Source organism: Panthera onca, chromosome B4 (genome assembly GCF_046562875.1).
Source record: "Panthera onca isolate mPanOnc1 chromosome B4, mPanOnc1 haplotype 2, whole genome shotgun sequence".
Taxonomy (NCBI): Eukaryota; Metazoa; Chordata; class Mammalia; order Carnivora; family Felidae; genus Panthera; species Panthera onca.
Window position 1 is genome coordinate 99,691,438 of NC_138345.1, and position 18,343 is coordinate 99,709,780.

Here is an 18,343-nt window from a genome sequence, read left to right on the forward strand (position 1 = left end):
AGAGGATCTGAAGTAGGCTCTAGGCTCTAAGCTGTCATCATAGAGCCCCACGCGGGGCTTGAACCAACGGAACTGTGAGCTCATGACCTGAGCTGAAGCCTGGTGCTTAACTGACTGAGCCACCCAGGCACCCCCACTAACTTGAATTTAAATAAAAAATAAAATGGAAAAAAAAGCATTTTTTAAAAGAGTTTTCTTTGTCTTTTTTTTTCTTTCTTTATTTGGTATTTGTCTTTCTCTTATCTTTCACTTAGCATTATACCCTCTAGGTCCATCATCTATGTTGTTGCAAATGGCAAGATCTCATCTCATTCTTTTTTTTTTTTTTTTGGCTGAGTAATATTTCACCCCACACATTCTTTATCCATTCATCTACTTTTTAAAGTTTATTTATTTACTTTTGAGAGAGAGAAAATGTGAACAGGGGAGGATCAGAGAGAGAGAGGGAGAGAGAGAATCCCAAGCTGATGGCACAGAGCCCGGCACAGGGCTCAATCCCATGAACAGTGAGATCATGACCTGTGCCGAAATCAAAAGCTGGATGCTTAACTGACTGAGCCACCCAGGCACCCCTACCCATTCATCTATTGATGGACACTTGTGTTGCTTCCATATCTTGGCTACTGTAAATAATGCTGCAAAGAACATAGGGGTGCATATAGACTTTTGAATACCCAGTAGCGGAATTTCTGGATCACATGGTAATTCTATTTTTAATTTTTATTTTTTTTACATTTTTTTAAACGTTTTTTTATTTTTGAGACCGAGAGAGACAGAGCATGAATGGGGGAGGGGCAGAGAGAGAGGGAGACACAGAATCGGAAGCAGGCTCCAGGCTCCGAGCCATCAGCCCAGAGCCCGACGCGGGGCTCGAACTCACGGACCGCGAGATCATGACCTGAGTCGAAGTTGGACGCCTAACCGACTGAGCCACCCAGGTGCCCCTATTTTTAATTTTTAAAGGAACCTCCAAACTGTTTTCCATAGTTACTGTACCAATTCGCATTCCTATGAACAGTTTGTGAGGGTTCTTTCTTCTCTACATCTTCACAAACATTTGTTTCTTGTCTTTTTGATTCTGGTCGTTCTGACACATGTAGGGTAATGATATCACATTATGGTTTTGATTTGAATTTCTCTGATGATTAGTGATGTTGAGCATCTTTTTATGTGTCTGTTGCCCATCTCTATGACTTCTTTGGAAAAATGTCTATATGAGTCTTCTGCCTGTTTTAGTCAGATTATTTGTTGTTTTCCTTTTTGGTATTCAGTTATATAAGCTCTTCATATCTTTTGGATATGAACCCTTTCTTGGATATATAATTTACAAATATCTTCTCCCATTCAGTAGGTTACCTTGTCATTTTGTTGATGGTTTTCTTTGCTGTGCAAAAGCTGTTTAGTTTTATGTAATCCCAATAGTTTATTTTTGCTTTTGTTTCCCTTGCTAGAGGAGACCCATATAGAAAAATATTTCTGTGGCCAGTATCAAATAAATTATGCCCTATGTTTTCTTTGAGGAGCTTTATGGTTTCAAGTCTCAAATTTAGGTCTTTAATCCATTTTAAGTTCATTTTTGTGTATGGTGTAAGTAACTGGTCCTATTTTATTCTTTTGCATGATGTAGATTAATTGACCATATATGCATGGGTTTATTTCTGAGCTCTCTATTCTGCTCCATTAATCTATGTGTCTATTTTTGTGTCATAGCTAAAACCACTTTTGATGAAGCCATCACAGAACCTAATGTACTGAATCAAGACTCATACAAAGACAGTACTCTTATCATGCAGTAGCTTAGTAACAACCTAACATTATGGACATTAGACAATGCAGGAGAAGAATGTGAGGTACAGAAAACAAAATGTGTCCAGAGTATCATCCTTTTTTTCCTTTAAGAAACCTTTTTACACATCTCCATTCCTCACTTGAATTTTCTATAGCAAAGAAACTCTTTCATGTTTCTGAAATCATCCATTTGGTATTTCACAGTGGATTAAATTTCTTAGAGTAAGTGTTTTACCATAGGTGTATCATAAGCCATCTCTTCTTCAGATGTAAATGGTATGTGTTGAGTATTGTGTGGAATAAAGTGGATATTTAAAACTAGAAAAAAAAATGGGGGTGATATAGGACAAAATCCCACCAGAATAGGATTATAGGAAAGGTACTGAGTCAGATAGTTTCCCATGCTGGCCAACAGGTGGCATTAGAGTAGCTTGAATGCCAACTAGAACAGAGGATGGAAATATTTAGGATCAAGGCAGCTTTTGGGTGAATATATGGGGAGGCAGTGTGACTGGTTGTCTGTATTTAGGTATGACTGATCTCTCTTTCTAAATTGTTTATTGCTTGAAGCTAAGAACATTTTCACATACAACAAAAAGTACTGAACTTTTCTTAAAAAAAATTTTTTTTTTTTAATGTTTATTTATTTTTGAGACAGAGAGAGACAGAGCATGAACGGGGGAGGGTCACAGAGAGAAGGAGACACAGAATCTGAAACAGGCTCCAGGCTCTGAGCTGTCAGCACAGAGCCCGACACGGGGCTCGAACCCACGAACCGTGAGATCATGACCTGAGCCGAAGTCGGACGCTTAACCAACTGAGCCACCCAGGCGCCCCAAAAAAGTACTGAACTTTTCTGTGTTTTAGTTTTCTCCCTTTAAAATGGATGTAACCTACCTCATAGTGTTATTGAGATCAATGAAGAGTTAATGCACATAAATAAAGAGTGCAGATTACAGAATAAATATGCAACAAATGTTAGTCAGTATGACTGCACAATGACCATAAGGCACATAGTGACCACATGTGACATCAACAGGTATTAGTGGATGCATAAATGCACAGGATACTCATAAGCCTGATATTTATAACTGAGACTGCCTAGCATTAAAATATCCATAGAACATTTGGTAAGGGAATAATCATTCACATGGGTAATAGGATACTTTATTTAAAAAAAGTATATAATCTCAGGGCCCCTAGCTGGCTTAGTTGGTAAAGCATGTGACTGATCTCAGAGTTGTGAGTTCCAGGCCCCTGTTGGGTGTAGAGATTACATAAAAATAAAATCATTTAAAAAAATTTTTTATGTTTTTTATTTTTGAAAGAGAGAGCGCAAGCAGGGGAGGGGCCGAGAAAGAGGGAGACACGGAATCTGAAGCAAGCTCCAGGTTCTGAGCTGTCAGCACAGATCCCGACATAGGGCTCAAACCCACAAACCATGAGATCATGACCTATGCTCAAGTTGGACTCTTAACCAACTGAATCACCCAGTGATTCACCCCAAAATAAAATCTTTTTAAAAAAATATATAATTTCAAGAGTCCATTGAAATGGTATCTCTCTATCATTTAGAGTTCATGTATTTTTCATTGAATCTTTCAAGAGAGGTGTTGTATCAATATTGCAAAGCTAGGGAAACCTATTTTGGTGTATTCCTTAGGTAAGAAGTGCCAGTCCCTACACTTTTGCCCAGACGCAGGTCTGATCAGCTTTATGAACTTAGTTCTATCTTTACCTAGAAGGCTACTCAGAAAAGAGGCTCAAACTCATCTTGCTGTTCTAAGCTTGATAGTCAGTGGACTAGATGAGGACTCTAGAGTACTTACTTAGCCATCAATCTGCATTTTCCCTTCCTAAATTTTGACTCCAGGAGTTCAGGTCTTAATATGGGGCTTCTAGGGGCACCTGGGTGGCTCAGTCGGTTGGGCGTCCCACTTTGGCTCAGGTCATGATCTCGCGGTCTGTGAGTTCGAGCTCTGCATCGGGCTCTGTGCTGACAGCTCAGAGCCTGGAGCCTGTTTCAGATTCTGTGTCTCCCTCTCTCTGACCCTCCCTTGGTCATGCTCTGTCTCTCCCTGTCTCAAAAAATAAATAAAACGTTAAAAAAAAAAATTAAAAAAAAACCAGAATGGGGCTTCTACCCAGATTCCTGTTTTTCATGTCGATTTTTCCTGAGATTGGAATTTTTCCTGGACCTCAGCCAGGGCCCTGACAACCTGCCTGTTCATTTCTTACCCTCTTAACCTGATACCCCAAGTATTCCACTGTCCCTTAGATGCTGAGTGAGAGTTGCTTCAAACACCATGGATCCCTCTGGAACAACTATCATTGTCCTGCTGACAAAAACTTCTGTAGTCTAGGAGTCAGTAATAATCATCATATCCTCTCTTGGATGTGGACCCAAATTAGTCCTGCATTCTCCACACCACTTCAGACCCTGTTATTGAGATTCCTGACAGGCCAGCAAAGGTGGGCCAAACTGCTGGGTTATCCTTCCCTTCTCTTGTCCATGCCTATTTCCACTTTCCATACAGGCTCGGAAAGCTTCATTCATGGCTGACAAGAAGGGAAGATTGGAATGGAATAAGAGAAAGGCAGATATTTCAAGAAAGAAAAGTGATAAGAACCCTTTAGCTCCAGAGATATAAATGCTATGCATAAGAAATGAAAAATAAAGTGATTCTGGAATTTTAACATGAGGAGGGAAATATAATTTCAAAGAGGCAATATGGAAATAAAATGGGATTTAATTCTGTTTGAGTTCTTATGCTTTTATTTATAGATTATTTGACTTAATGCAAGCTTAAGCTCTCTGAGTCTCAGTTTCCTCATGTGTAAAATGGGATTATAAAAATGTTTATTTTGCAGGGTTGTGAGGATTAAATGAAATAAGGCATGGAAAAATGCTCCATTTTGGAGCGGTGCTTGTTCTGCCCATGACCAATTCTTAGATTAGAAGTTAAAAAGTAATATCCTGTGGACTGGACATGGCTCAAAGATAAGTTTTGTTTGGGTTTGTGTCAGTAGTCCTCAAGACCACCCCCAGGTTTGATGATTCACCAGGAGGACGTACAGGACTAAGCATATAGTCATACTCAAGGCTATGATTTATCATGGCAAAGGATATGCAGCCAAATCAGTGAAGGAAAAAAAAGCAGGTGGGAAAAGTCCAGGGTAAACCAGGCATAAGCTTTCAAGGGTCCTTTCCCATAGAGTCACACATGATGTGCCTAGTTGCCCCCAGCAATAAGTTATGACAACACACATAGAATGCCGCCAGCCAAGAAGCTCGTTAGAGGCTCAGCACCCAGAATTTTATTGGGGACTGATCATGTAGGCAGCTTCTGCCAGGCATGTACCAAAATTCCAGACTCCCAGAAAGAAAGCAATTGCTTGGCATAAACTATATTGTTTGTACAAACAGTTCAGGCACAGTGAGTCACTCTTATCAGTTTTAGGAATGGTGGGAACCCTCCCAAAGTTCAGGTTCCCAAATGCTAGCCAAGGGTCAATTATAAGTAGACCTTTCTAAGAATAAGCAGGTAGACCTGCTAAATTAACCATTTTTGCATAGGATTTGTCCATGTAGGGTTTTCTTCTTCTTTTACTTTTTTTTTAAGATTTAAAAAAATGTTCATTTATTTTTGATAGTGGAGGGCAGAGAGAGAGGGAGACAGAGAATTTGCCCATTCAGGGTTTTCTTCTTTGCTTTTTTCTTTTTTTTAAAACTTAGTTGCCGTCCTTCAAAAATTAAGAAATTTTGCTCAGGATTTCCAGCTCCTTGTAAAAAGTCAGACATTGTGGCAACAATAGATCCATATTCCCACATGGCAACAATTGGCAGTCCATTTTAAATAAGGCTTAAATTCCCCTAAATTCACCACCATCTCCACCACTGTCAATAGTCATTCCCACACTGAATGCCGACTGCCATTTAATGTCATGTTTTTGTAACTCTGGCCATGAGCTGCTTGAATCAGGAGTGGCAGTTGACCAGAGTACAAGACAAGGAGGCAGGCATGTAGAAAACCACTGAGTCATGGCAATTAACAATAATACATAAGGATCACATTTATGAATTTCTGCTGTTGGAGGTCTCCAAAAATGCAGTGAATCCAGAACTCCTCTCTGGCACTATTACAGCAATTCTTTATGAGTGTTCTTAGATTGCTTTGACAACACGTCTTTGCAATATACTATAAAGCCTTTTCATTAAAGTTAACTTGAATAAGTTTTTGTTCCTATTCACCCAAAGATTACTGACTGGAATAGTGGTAATATAAATAAAACACTGTGTATATTGTCAGTTAGTAGTTTGTAAATCAAAATTATTGTTATCTCACTGCCAAGAATTGTTGGAATGGACTAAAATATGTCAACAGAAAGGCAAATCTTGTTCAGAGGAAATAGATCCAGTGAATATTCAAGTAGCTCTGCATATCAGTGTATCCACTTACTTACTTACTCAACAAATGTTTGTCAAACACCTACTATGTGTTAAGATAATGCTATTTAACAAAACAAAATTTCATCTTTATATTCCTAGCATCTAGAAAAATATGAGGTATGAAGTTTGGATTCAATAAATGTTTCCTGACTTCAAAAATAATGTTCACTTATAAGGAGATCTAAAAGTGCCAGGATAGAGATAATGAAAGGAATTTGATTGAATATAAAAAGGGGAAAATGCAAGTGATATTATTGTAGGATTATGCTGCTTGTCACCTAATCAGACAGATGTTCTAGAAGCTGCTTTCCAATTCCAGTTACAAAACTGACACAGAGGCAATTCAGAGGAGAAATGGCAACTCTTCCAATGTGTATCGAATGTTCCCTTCTACTAAAGGCAAAGAATTAGAAAAAAAATTCTTTACTTTCCTACCTGATAATTTTATTACTCAGAAGACTAAGGAAGCAATTAGGGAATTGACTTTTACTAATAAATAAAAACCAGTCAGTGAAGTATACAGAAGCTACAAGAAGATTAAGAAAGAGAGGCAGTGTCACATTAGAGTTGGACACTGGGAGAGTATGAATTTGTTAGTATTCTTTAGTTGTAAGTGGCAGAAATCTAATTCAAATGGACTCAGGCACAGTCGGATCAAGGTTTTCAAAATAAGTCATCAAGAAACAGTATTTTTCTTTTGTTATTATTTGCTTTTCTGTGTACTGTCTTCATTCTTAAGACAGGGTCACCATTCATAGTGGCAAGATGGCCTCCAATAGCTCTGAGCTTCTGTCCTTCAAGGTTAACAAGCTCATTAGAGATATCTCTTTCCCAACGTCTTCCACAGATTTCTGGGATTGGAGAGTCATTTGACAGGTTTGTGTTATGGGCCCATCTCTAAACCAATTATGTGACCTGTGTGAGGGGTGGGGGTAGGAATATACTAGGCACATACTAGGTCTGAAGCTGAGGAGCTGAAGTCAGTACTAATGGACTGAAAAGGAATCGTTCCATAAAGGAAAATTAAGGTTCTACTACAAGAATTACAGGTGCTGGGGATTCATTGCTTCAACAAATATTTACTGAGCGCCTACTATATGTAGGCTTAGTTTAGATTCCAGATACATAACAATGAATAATAAAAACAAAAATCCTTGCTTCATTGGACTTTGCATTCTAGTTGGGATGAGAGAGACAATAAACAGCTACATTAATAAAATATGTAATATTTCAGGTGGAGATATGTACTGTAGGAAAATATCAGGGAAGAGGAATAGGAATTGCTGCAGTTTTATGTAGGGTTATCAGAAAAGCCCTTATTGAGAAGGGGACATTTGAGCCAAAGCAGATAAGAGAATGAGATCTGTAGATATCTGGGTAAAAGGGGGGAAGGAACAGCGGTGCATATGTGGGTTTTTATCTTGCTCAAGTGGGCCAGGGAAGAGTAGGAGAGGAGATCAAAGGTTATAAAATGTCTTGAAGGCTATTGACTTTGATTTTAATGAATTGAGAAGCCACTGGAGAGTTTGAACAGAGTAGTGATATCATCTAGCTGACATTGAAAAACGTAGACCAAAGGGAAGAAGCAGGAGATTAGGTAAGAGATCAGTGCAATAATCCAGATTAGAAATATTAATAGTTTAGACCAAAATGATAACAGTGGACTGGGTTAAAAGTGGTCAGATTCTGGGGGTGCTTGGGTGGTTCAGTCAGTTAAGCGACCAACTCTTGATCTCAGCTCAGGTCTTGATCTCAGGGTTGTGAGTTCAAGCCCCATGCTGGTTTCCATACTGGGCATGGAGCCTACTTTAAAAAAAATGTGGTCGGATTCTGGATATATTTTCAAGGTAATGAATTGGGGGGAGGGCTGGAGAAGTATAATAAAGTATCAAGGATAACTCTGAGGTTTTTGGTAAGAGTGATCAGGAAGGCTGGAGTTAACTAAGATGGAGAAAATTGTGAGAGGAACAGGTTTGTGGAAGAACTGGAGTTCCACTGCATCCTTATTAAATTTGAGATACTTGTTATGATTCAAAGTGGAGATGTTGATGGCAGCGGAACATATGAGTCTAGGATTCAGGTAAGAGTTCTTGGCTGTGGAGTTTATCAGTATATATATGATATTTAATGACATGAGACTGAATGAGATCACTGAAGGAAAGAGAGAGTATAGAAGAAAAGAACTCCCAAGGATGAAGTACTTCAATGTTTAGATGTCAGGATGATGATAAGGGATCCCTAAAGAAGACTGGAGGATGAGAAGCAGCAGCCAATGAGATAAGAGGCAATCGAAGAGAATGTGGTATCCTGGAAGGAAAGAGAATAAAATACTTCAAAGAGGGAGAGATCACTGTGTCAAATAAAGAGAGGTCAGGTGAGGGACACCTGGGTGGCTCAGTCAGTTAAGCGTCCGACTTCAGCTCAGGTCATGATCTCATGGTTGGGGAGTTTGAGCCCCACGTTGGGTTCTATGCTGACAGCTCAGAGCCTGGAGCCTGCTTCAGATTCTGTGTCTCCCTCTCTTTCTGCCCCTCCCCTGCTCACACTCTGTCTCTCTCTCTCTCTCAAAAATAAATAAACATTAAAAAATTTTTTTTTAAAAAGAGAGAGATCAAGTGAAAATAAGGACTGACCTTTGGATTTAACTACTTGGAGGCTTTGTCATGAGCAGTTTAAATGTCTGAAGGTGAAAAAACCCTATAGAGTCTGTTCAAGAGAGATATCTTCATGAGAAGAGAATTTGGAGGCTACAAATATCAAAAACAACAGTACAGGGGCACCTGGGTGGCGCAGTTGGTTAAGCCCCCAACTTTGGCTCAGGTCATGATCTCACAGTTTGTGGGCTCAAGCCCTGCTTTGGGCTCTGTGCTCACAGCTCAGAGCCTGGAGCCTGCTTCAGATTCTGTGTCTCCCTCTGTCTCTGCCTTTCTCCTGCTCACACTGTCTCTCTCTTTCAAAAATAAACATTAAAAAGAAATTTAAAAAAAACAATACAGTTTATATCTGTGTTTTGCAATAAAACAGAACAGAGAAATGGAGCTGTAGCTAGAAGAGGGATGTCAAGAGAAGATTTTTTTAATGGGAAAATTTTATATGTTGGTAGAATGATCTAGTGGAGAGAGGAAACTGATGATAATAGGAGAGTAAAGGCAGGATTGATGGAGCAGTGTTCTTGAGGAGACATGCAAAACAACAGATGTCCACTATAAAAACATATGGAAGATTTTAGAAAAACAGATTTCTAAAAGCTCAGAGTAAAGACAACTCTGGTTTTATGGCCAGCATCATTAAAAATGGACAATAGATTAAGAAAAATGAGAGAGACTAAGGGGTAGAATTGTTTGGATGCAGTGGAAGATTCTGGCTTGAACCTAAATTTTAATCACCACTGGCATTCAGACATGCCTGCATGTATAGTGTCAGGGCATGAGTCCTCCATTATTCGCATGATAGGAAATGGAGTTTCCTGGGAAAGAATTCATTCTAAAGGAAGAGAAAGTAGTGCTCTTAGGTTTGGACCAATAACTGGCCACACAAGAGGGGCAATTAGTAGAGCACGGTGTCTATGTCTCAGGTCTAGCCTCTGACCCAGAGTCTGTAAACCCATGTTAGAGTCCTAAGGAGGGGGAAATACAAGAAATGAAATCTCTGTTTCAACGAACTGTGTAAGATACTAGGATAACAAGACAATCCTATCTTGTTACTCATCTGTTAATGCTAACACACAGAGGGGAAGAGCTGTGATCCTACTTTGGTGCAGCAGGCTTCAGCGCATTAAAGACTCTAAAAATTGCCTCCTCCAACTCTAACATTTAATGAGTCTACAATGGTGACCAGCCGGGATGGTGGTAGCAGCAGTAAAGGCCAGCCCTCATTACCCTGCAGCAGTGAGAACCAGTTTCAAGAGTGGGAGAGATTTTAATAGTTTGTAGCTATAGGAGAAAACACCCTTGGTATGGATATCACCTGCAGTAGAGGCAATGGCCAGGCACTATCAACTAACTTCATGGGAAGCAAAGGTTTGGACAGCAGATGTCATCAAAGAGGGCCTGAGTAGGAGAGAATCATGGCAGACAGAGGTGATAGCTGACATGACTTGTTTATGAGCACATGAGCTTCCTCACACCTCCTATGAGCTTCCTAGAGACAACTGGACGAGACTTTAAGAGCAGCGACAGGGGGCGCCAGGGTGGCTCAGTTGGTTAAAAGTCTGACTTTGGCTCAGGTCATCATCTCGTGGTTTGTGCTCAGAGCCTGGAGCCTGCTTCGGATTCTGTGTTTCTCTCTCTCTATCTCTACCCCTCCCCTGGTCACACTCTGTCTCTGTCTCTCTCTCTCTCTCTCTCTCAAAAATAAATAAACATTAAAAAAATAAAAAATAAAAAAAGTTTAGCTACAAGTCCCACAATAGAGGGTTGGGATGAAAATCAGAAAAAAATATTATTTATTAGTGTTCTATGGTTCCATTTTATCCTTAGGTTTATCCCTTCCATAGGGAAGCATGGGTTGTAAGAAATTACAATCACATATAAAGCTGATAAGAAAATACCAAAGAAACAACATGTGGCTGAAAAGAATGGGGCTCTGCTAAGATAAATGCTGATGATAGAAAGAGGTGTTCACAGCCAAGGACACACATGGAAGAAAAACTCAGGAAGGATAAAGTGCAGAACCAGCTGAAGTTGAGGATAACAAATACAATTCAGTTAAAACAAAACAAAGCTATGTTTGGAGGTAGAAAATGATGTAATACTGACAGATGGCAGAGAAAGTGTAACCACTTAACTGTTGCTTTACTTCTTTTTTGTTTTTTCAGTAAAGAGAATAGTCTTCAAAGGGGAAGGTAGAAAACATAAGCAGGAACTGATATGAATGCTATCATTATGAGAGATTCTCATTATTTTTACCTTTCTCTGTGTTTTGAAAGTTTTAGAATAAGAATTACTTTACTTAAAAAAAGATTTTTAACATTTAATTGAAAATGAGAAAATTAAAATTTGATATATATGAAAGATTTAGTAAGAGTCTAAATCAATGCTTTAGAGGGTGCCAAGCCCACAGTTCCAGATGAATTATATCTATTGGGAGAGTACAGCTGTGATAATGGGACAATGGCTGATAGTCTTCAGGTCATGATGAAGAACAGGAAAGTTGCCAATAGATTATACCTAATGTTTACATTTTATAAATCAATGTTATATGTCTAATATTAGCTACTGTCATCTGCTATGTGCTAGGCATGGTAAGTAAAGTATGGCTAATAGGCCAGTTTCAGTCCACTGCCTGCTTCTGTGCCAAGAATGGTAAATTAAATGGTTTGAAAAATATTGAAAGGAGAATATTTCATGTCATGTGAAATTTATATGAAAACCAAACTTCAGTGTCCACAAAGGGTAGCAGGATTCTCGCACAGAGAGTTGTGACACCGAGCCTTTTCTTTCCAGGAAGCAACTTTATTCCTGCTGGCACGGCTCAGTTTGGTTAGTACCCGAAGAACTGAGCCCCGAACGCCATGTGGCTTAGTTTTTTTTTTTTTTTTCCTACTTCTTTGTCTCTCATATATGGTAGCACACAGACATGTAGTCTGATTAAATGGTCTCATGTTACAAGGTCATGAGGGATGTTGTCACATACGTGTATAGCCAGGTTGCCTTGAGGTTTGTTTTGTTTTTTTTTCCCCTTAGGAGGGGACCCTACCACAAAAGTCTTATTAGAACACAGCCTTTCCAGGGCACCTGGGTGGCTCAGTCAGTTGAGGGTCTGACTCTTTGTTTTGGCTTGGGTACAATCTCACAGTTCGTGAGTTCGAGCCCCACATTGGGCTCTGTGCTCACAGCACAGAGCCTGTTTGGGATTTTCTCTCTGTCTCTGTCTCTGCCTTTCCCCCACTCTTTCTTGCTCAATAAATAAACAAATAAAACTTTTATTAAAAAAAAGAATACAGCCATGTCAATTTGTTTATATACTGTCTATGGTTGCATTTGTGCAATGATGGGAGAATTGGGTAGTTTGGCAGAGGCTTATGGCCTGCCAAGCCTAAAATATTTACTGTTCAGTCTTTATGAAAAAAAATTCACTGATTCATGGTCTAAATATATATCTGATGCTATCTTCAACCTATGCAACTATGAAAATTTGTATTTCATTAGGTTCCCTCTAGGGCCTACCTAGGGAGGTGGGCTGTACAGCTACTATCATTCCTGTGATAAAACCAGAAGCTCAGAACATTTAAATGACTTGGGAAAGGTCACACAGCTCACATGGGACCTGTATTGGTCTTCTGTTCTCAAAACCCACACTTTTTATACTATACCATACTAGACAGCTAGAAGACTAGTGATGGCAAAACGTTTCTTTTATTTTTAGTGGAGAAAAGGACACTGTAGAAATTTTATTCTAATGAGTTTAATTTTAAATCTCAGAAAAAGGGGAGCCTGGGTGGCTCAGTTGGTTAAGCATCCGATTTTGGCTCAGGTCATGATCTCACGGTCCATGAGTTTGAGCCCCACATCGGACTCTGTGCTGACAGTTGGGAGCCTGGAGCCTACTTCAGATTGTGTCTCCCTCTCTCTCTGACCCTCCCCCATTCATGCTCTGTCTCTCTCTGTCTCAAAAATACATAAACATTAAATCTCAGAAAAAAATTAAATTGCTAAATAAGTGACTATAAAAATTTAAGAAAGTATTCATTCAGAATACTTTCCTGCTTTGATCATATTTCTATTCTATAAAATATTTCATATAATTAGATGCATTAAAATAAGATTTATAATAAGAGAAAACTATAAAAAAGGATTTTTGACTCTTTTTATTATATAGTGCTTTACAGTTTTCTAAAGCACATTTACATGTACTATTTTATTTGAGATCACAACTCTGTCAGCTTGGCAAGGCAGGGATCGTGAGCCCTGTTTTGCAGACAAAGCTCAGAAAGGTGAAATAGCTTATCTAAAGTTACAAAACTAGTGACAGAGCCAAGACTTGAACCCCGGTCTTCTGACTTCCAGTTCAGTGTTAGGGACATAATAAAATAGCTATATTTATTGCCTTTTAAATTTGTGCCAGGAACTGTTCTAAATTCTTTACCATATTAACTTATTTGAGTGTCACAATGATATTGTGAAATATGCTCTGTTATTATTCCCATTTTACAGATGAGAAAACTGAGAGCAGAGTGATCCGTTTAGTTGCTTAAGACTGCAGAACTCATAGTAGATGATAGAGCCAGGATGTGAACTATATACTATCTGGCTCTAGAGTTAGAGCGCTTAGCCACTACAAACTCTGCTTCTTCCTGGGGTATCTGACATAGCTTCCCATGACAGCACTCTGGACTGATAGCAAACCTGTGTGCTGGATGAAAATGAAGTTACATGATTACACTGCCTACTGAATAACAATACTAAGAGTAGTAATTAAAGGTTTGCAGTATCCTGAGTGGTGGGTCCTCAGAGGACGAGGGTTATTATAGTGAAGTCTTAAGTTGATTGTTGATTTTTTGCCTATTGCATTGTATTGCACTGTATTACAAATATAGGAAGTGGATTTGAAGATTGTATTATCTGCATTTATCTTCTCAAAACGAGAGGATTGTCTGAAAGGATCCATACAAAGAAAATGTGTGTAGTGAGTAGTTTATACCAATAAATATGTATGAATTTGCACATTCTAATAATGCAAGCACAAGATGATAGAGCTGCTACCTGTAAAGTGAGGGGCAATCCTTTGTGAACAGCAAAGACATAAAACAATTGATAATCTAAGCATATCTAATATATGTAGTTTCATTACTCTCTTTGGAAATATAATTAAAAATACAAATTATAGAGAATCATTAATAAAAATAATTTCGCAGTCAAAACAGAGAACACTGACATACATCATATACAAAATAATACTGAACCTTGGGCAGTGAGCTGGATCATTGAGTTCAGTAAATAGCAGGAACATTTAGATAGTTTAATGTTTGGGGCTTGTTCCTGTGATCTGTACAATTTCTATCTTGTTCTTTGTTTTTCAGATGTTACAAGCAGAATGTCTAATTTGAGTATTGTAAACAACACCCTGAAGTTATTTGCTATCAGTCTAAACTAGTGATTCATGGCACATATACCTGGACCAACAAGAGTAGCATCACCTGGGAACTAGTAAGAAGGGCAAATTTTTGGACCCCACCCCAGATTTACCAAGAGAAAAACTGTGGGTATCAGGGTCCAAAAATCTGTTTGAACGAGCCCTCACTTGATTTTAAGAAATGTATATTGTATGTGTCTAGAACAGTTAAATTAGAAATAGCTGGGAGGATAGAGAGGAGTTTCTTAATATTCAGAGATAATTAGTATTGAATAAAGGCCATGTAAAGTGAATCTGCTGAAACCACAATTTTACAGTCTTATTTTTCAAGTAAGGGCCAGAGACTACCAGAATCAGCATTCCTGGGAGTTTGTTACAGATGCAGACTCTATGGCCCCTCTCCTGACCTGATTGAATCATCATCTGTATTTTAACAAGATCTCCAGGTGATTCCTATGCACGTTAATATTTGAGCTACTATGTTATAGAAAAAATTTTTTTTAATGTTTGGGAAAAAACTTAAAATGTTGAGATTTTAGCTTTTTTCTTTTCAATATAATTTTATCGTAGTATGGTATAATATTCTTCACCACTTTATGGCTGACATTTATAGTACTATCATAACTTTTGTAACAAAAATAATTTGAGGGCTTCATTATTTTCCAAAGAGCCTCTTGTAATGTTTAATAGTCGAATCATTCTCTTTTGAAGTGCTTATCATCAGACCTGTTTATTTTCTTTTAGTACAGTTACATCGGGTCGACTCCTTATTTTTCCATGGCTTTTACATGACCCAGCAGTTTTCCAACATTATGTTCACTGACTTTATGAAGTATACCTTGATTTTTTAGAAAATTATAATTCACTTTAGGGTCAATTTCCATTACATTTGTGGATGTTTATATCCAACATTCAGGCAATGGCTGCCTGACCAGCACTTTGACAGGATGGGTGGGGATGAAACCTCATGTTAAGCTAGAGGATGTTGGGTGGGAACAAATTTTATAAGTGGTTGGGTCATTATGTCCATATTATGATAAATATTGCTTTATTAGGTAGCCTCCTAAATGGGATGGCGGGATGATGGAAACTCAGATAACAGTGACACAAACTGTTAAGGGTGATTATCTCTGGGCAATAAAAGTCCACATAATTTTTATTTCCTTCTTTGTGTTTATCAGTATTTTCTAAACTTTCTAGAATGAATGTATGTTATTTTTGCAACCACAAAGAAAATCTCTATTACTTAATAATTTTTTAAAAGTTTATTTATTTTGAGAGAGAGAGTGCGTACGAGTTGGGGAGGGGCAGAAAGAGAGGGAGAGAGACAGAATCCCAAGCAGGCTCCACAGTGCAGAGACTGACTCTGGGCTCAAACTCATGGACGTGAGATTATGAACTGAGCCAAAATCAAGAGTCCAGCGCTTAACCAACTGAGCCACCCAGGAGTCTCTCTATTACTTAATAATTTTTCAAATTGAGTTATAATTTATTTGGCATGATCTGATAGGGTAGAGGCCAGAGGCACTGGTGGTGAAAAAATTCACCCAAGGCAGAACAAAGGAAATAGAAGTTTATTGAATACACTGCAAGGGAGCAGCAGGCTAGACAGCAAAGGAGAGACTGTCAGCCAGGAGGCAGTGGTGGGAGGCTGTAGTTAAGCGGGGGGAGGGGAGTAAGAAGGTATGGGAACTTAAGGAATTTTCCTTTTTAGGTACCTGTGCCTGGGTATAAGTTGGTCAGCTAGGGCTTATGGATATTTTGAAGTGGGCCACCTGATGGGCCTATTTGTATTCAGCCCCAGTGGCCACTATGGGATCTTTTAAACTTATTCAGGTTTCCATTGCTTAAGTTAGTTGCCTAAAAGCAGCCTCTACAATTTACATTCAATAAAATACACAGAGATCCTACGTGTTTAGTTCAGAGAGTTGTGGCAATTGTATACACCCATGTAGCCACCACTCCAACACAATATGAACTATTTCCATCACCCAGGAGGTTCCTTGGTGCACCCTTGAAACCAGAAATTACCTTAATATAGCACTCCTCCTGTAATACACACTGCTTCTAAGACTTTCTAACCTCTACAGTTTTTTCAGCACATTACATCCAGATTTTAGCAAATACACATTTGTGTTGGCCTCAAGCATAGAACTTAGGTATGCAGAGGCAGTCTGCATTTCTTTCCATGTATTCCCCTTTGTGTATTCCTAACTCAAATTTTAAGTAGAAAATGAGAAAAATGTTTTCCTCTCACAATTTCCCACAGCCATTCGTTTTACTGTTTTTCCTTCCTGTTTTGAAACAGCTACTTACTGCACTGCCAGCAGAGGATTCTATTAAGATGAAAGCTGTGTCCTTGCCAAGGCAGACAAAGGGCTCTAAATGGAGCCTGCTTGCCAGTGTCTAGGAGAGGAAGAGGTGTGTTTCACCCCTCTCTCCCATATCATATCCCCACTGACACCCACATCTGCCCCTCAAATGTCTCCTTCTTATTGTTCTGGTTCATGGTAACAACAAAAACAGCAAAAATAATGCTGATTAAAAGATAATGAAGTTTAAAACACACAAAGCACTTTCATAAAGATTATCTCATTTTCTTGGGCATCCCTACAATACCACTTAAATTGTAGAGAAGTACCATCATTCGTTAACTCATTCCTTTGTTCATTCACAGAGCACATATTTATATATGTAGATATTATATGCCAGACAAAATACTAGGCAGTAAGTAACAAAGGCATAAAAGAAGTAGTTCCTCCCAAAGCTTATTGTCCAGTGTAGGGAAACAGATGAGTAAATAGGCAATTCTGAGTCAGAGTGTAACAATTTGTCTAGGAACATACTGAACCCAAGTCAATTATACTGAAAAATTGGAAACAACCTAACTATCTTAACAATAGGAAGATGTCAAATTACTACACAGCTGCTTGATGAAATGTTTTGTAACCATTGAAAGTCATTTTGGGTGAAGACACATTTGAGGATATATTAATAGACACATATTTCTTTTATAATGAGATAAAAAAATTGTAATGTGGAAAACAGGATTGCTATAAATGTGCCAAGGTACTGGCTAGCACCTAGTGATGGAAATTTTTATCTTCATCAACATCTTAATTCTTTTAATTTTAATTCTTTCTTTTGAAAGAGAAAGAGTGCATGTGAGAGAGATCAGGGAAGGGTCAGACAGAGAGGGAGAGGGAAAGAGAGAATCCCAAAAAGGCTCTACACTACCAGTGCAGAGCCTGACACGGGGCTCAAACTCATGAACCACGAGACCATGACCTGAGCCAAAAGTCAGATGCTTAACCTACTGAGCTACTCAGGTGCCTCTATCTTCATATACATTTTAAATTGAAATATATTTTCTAATAAAATTTTAATTTTATTGTTTTTTGAAATTTTAATTTTAAAATGTGCCTTTATAATTCTTCTACTAATAGGTTATCTATAAGTATTTTTTTGTTTTACTATCTAATATTTAAAACACTTTTCAAATATATACCTGTATTTATATAACTGTTTACAGTGCTTTCATACATTATTTCACTTCATCTCAAAAATAATCCTGTGAGGTAAGCATTGTTACACCCCCTTTACAGAGGGAAACTGAGGCTCAGTGACGTTCAAGAACATAACCAACATCAGAGTTAGTGAGTGGCAGATTTAGAACTCCAGTTTAGGCTTTTTTTTTCTTTTTTTTCTTCCAAATCCGGAGTTTCTTGCATTTCACATTGGTACCTCACTGGTTTTGTTTACATCCCGATGGCCCCAGACATTTCAATCAAACAGGGGTGTTTGAACTAGCATAGTGTAACCACTCATGTTCTTAAATTTATTTTCACTGTTGCTTCTTAGAATTAATTACTGAAATAAAATCAAATACTTAATAAGTATAATACTTGTAAATATAAAATGTAGAAGGACCGTATCAGTGAGTCCAACTCATCTATGCTTTATTTATATATTTTAAAGTATTTTTAGTATGTATGTATATATTCCTGATTATAAAAGTAACAACTGTTCATG

General features: G+C 38.2%; 1 long non-coding RNA gene across 3 annotated transcripts in view; it reads left to right on the forward strand.

The window, feature by feature from the left end:
- The window catches only part of LOC132694047 (uncharacterized), a 166,148-nt gene that overhangs the window by 44,141 nt on the left and 103,664 nt on the right, over positions 1-18,343 (forward strand). The window lies entirely within an intron of this gene.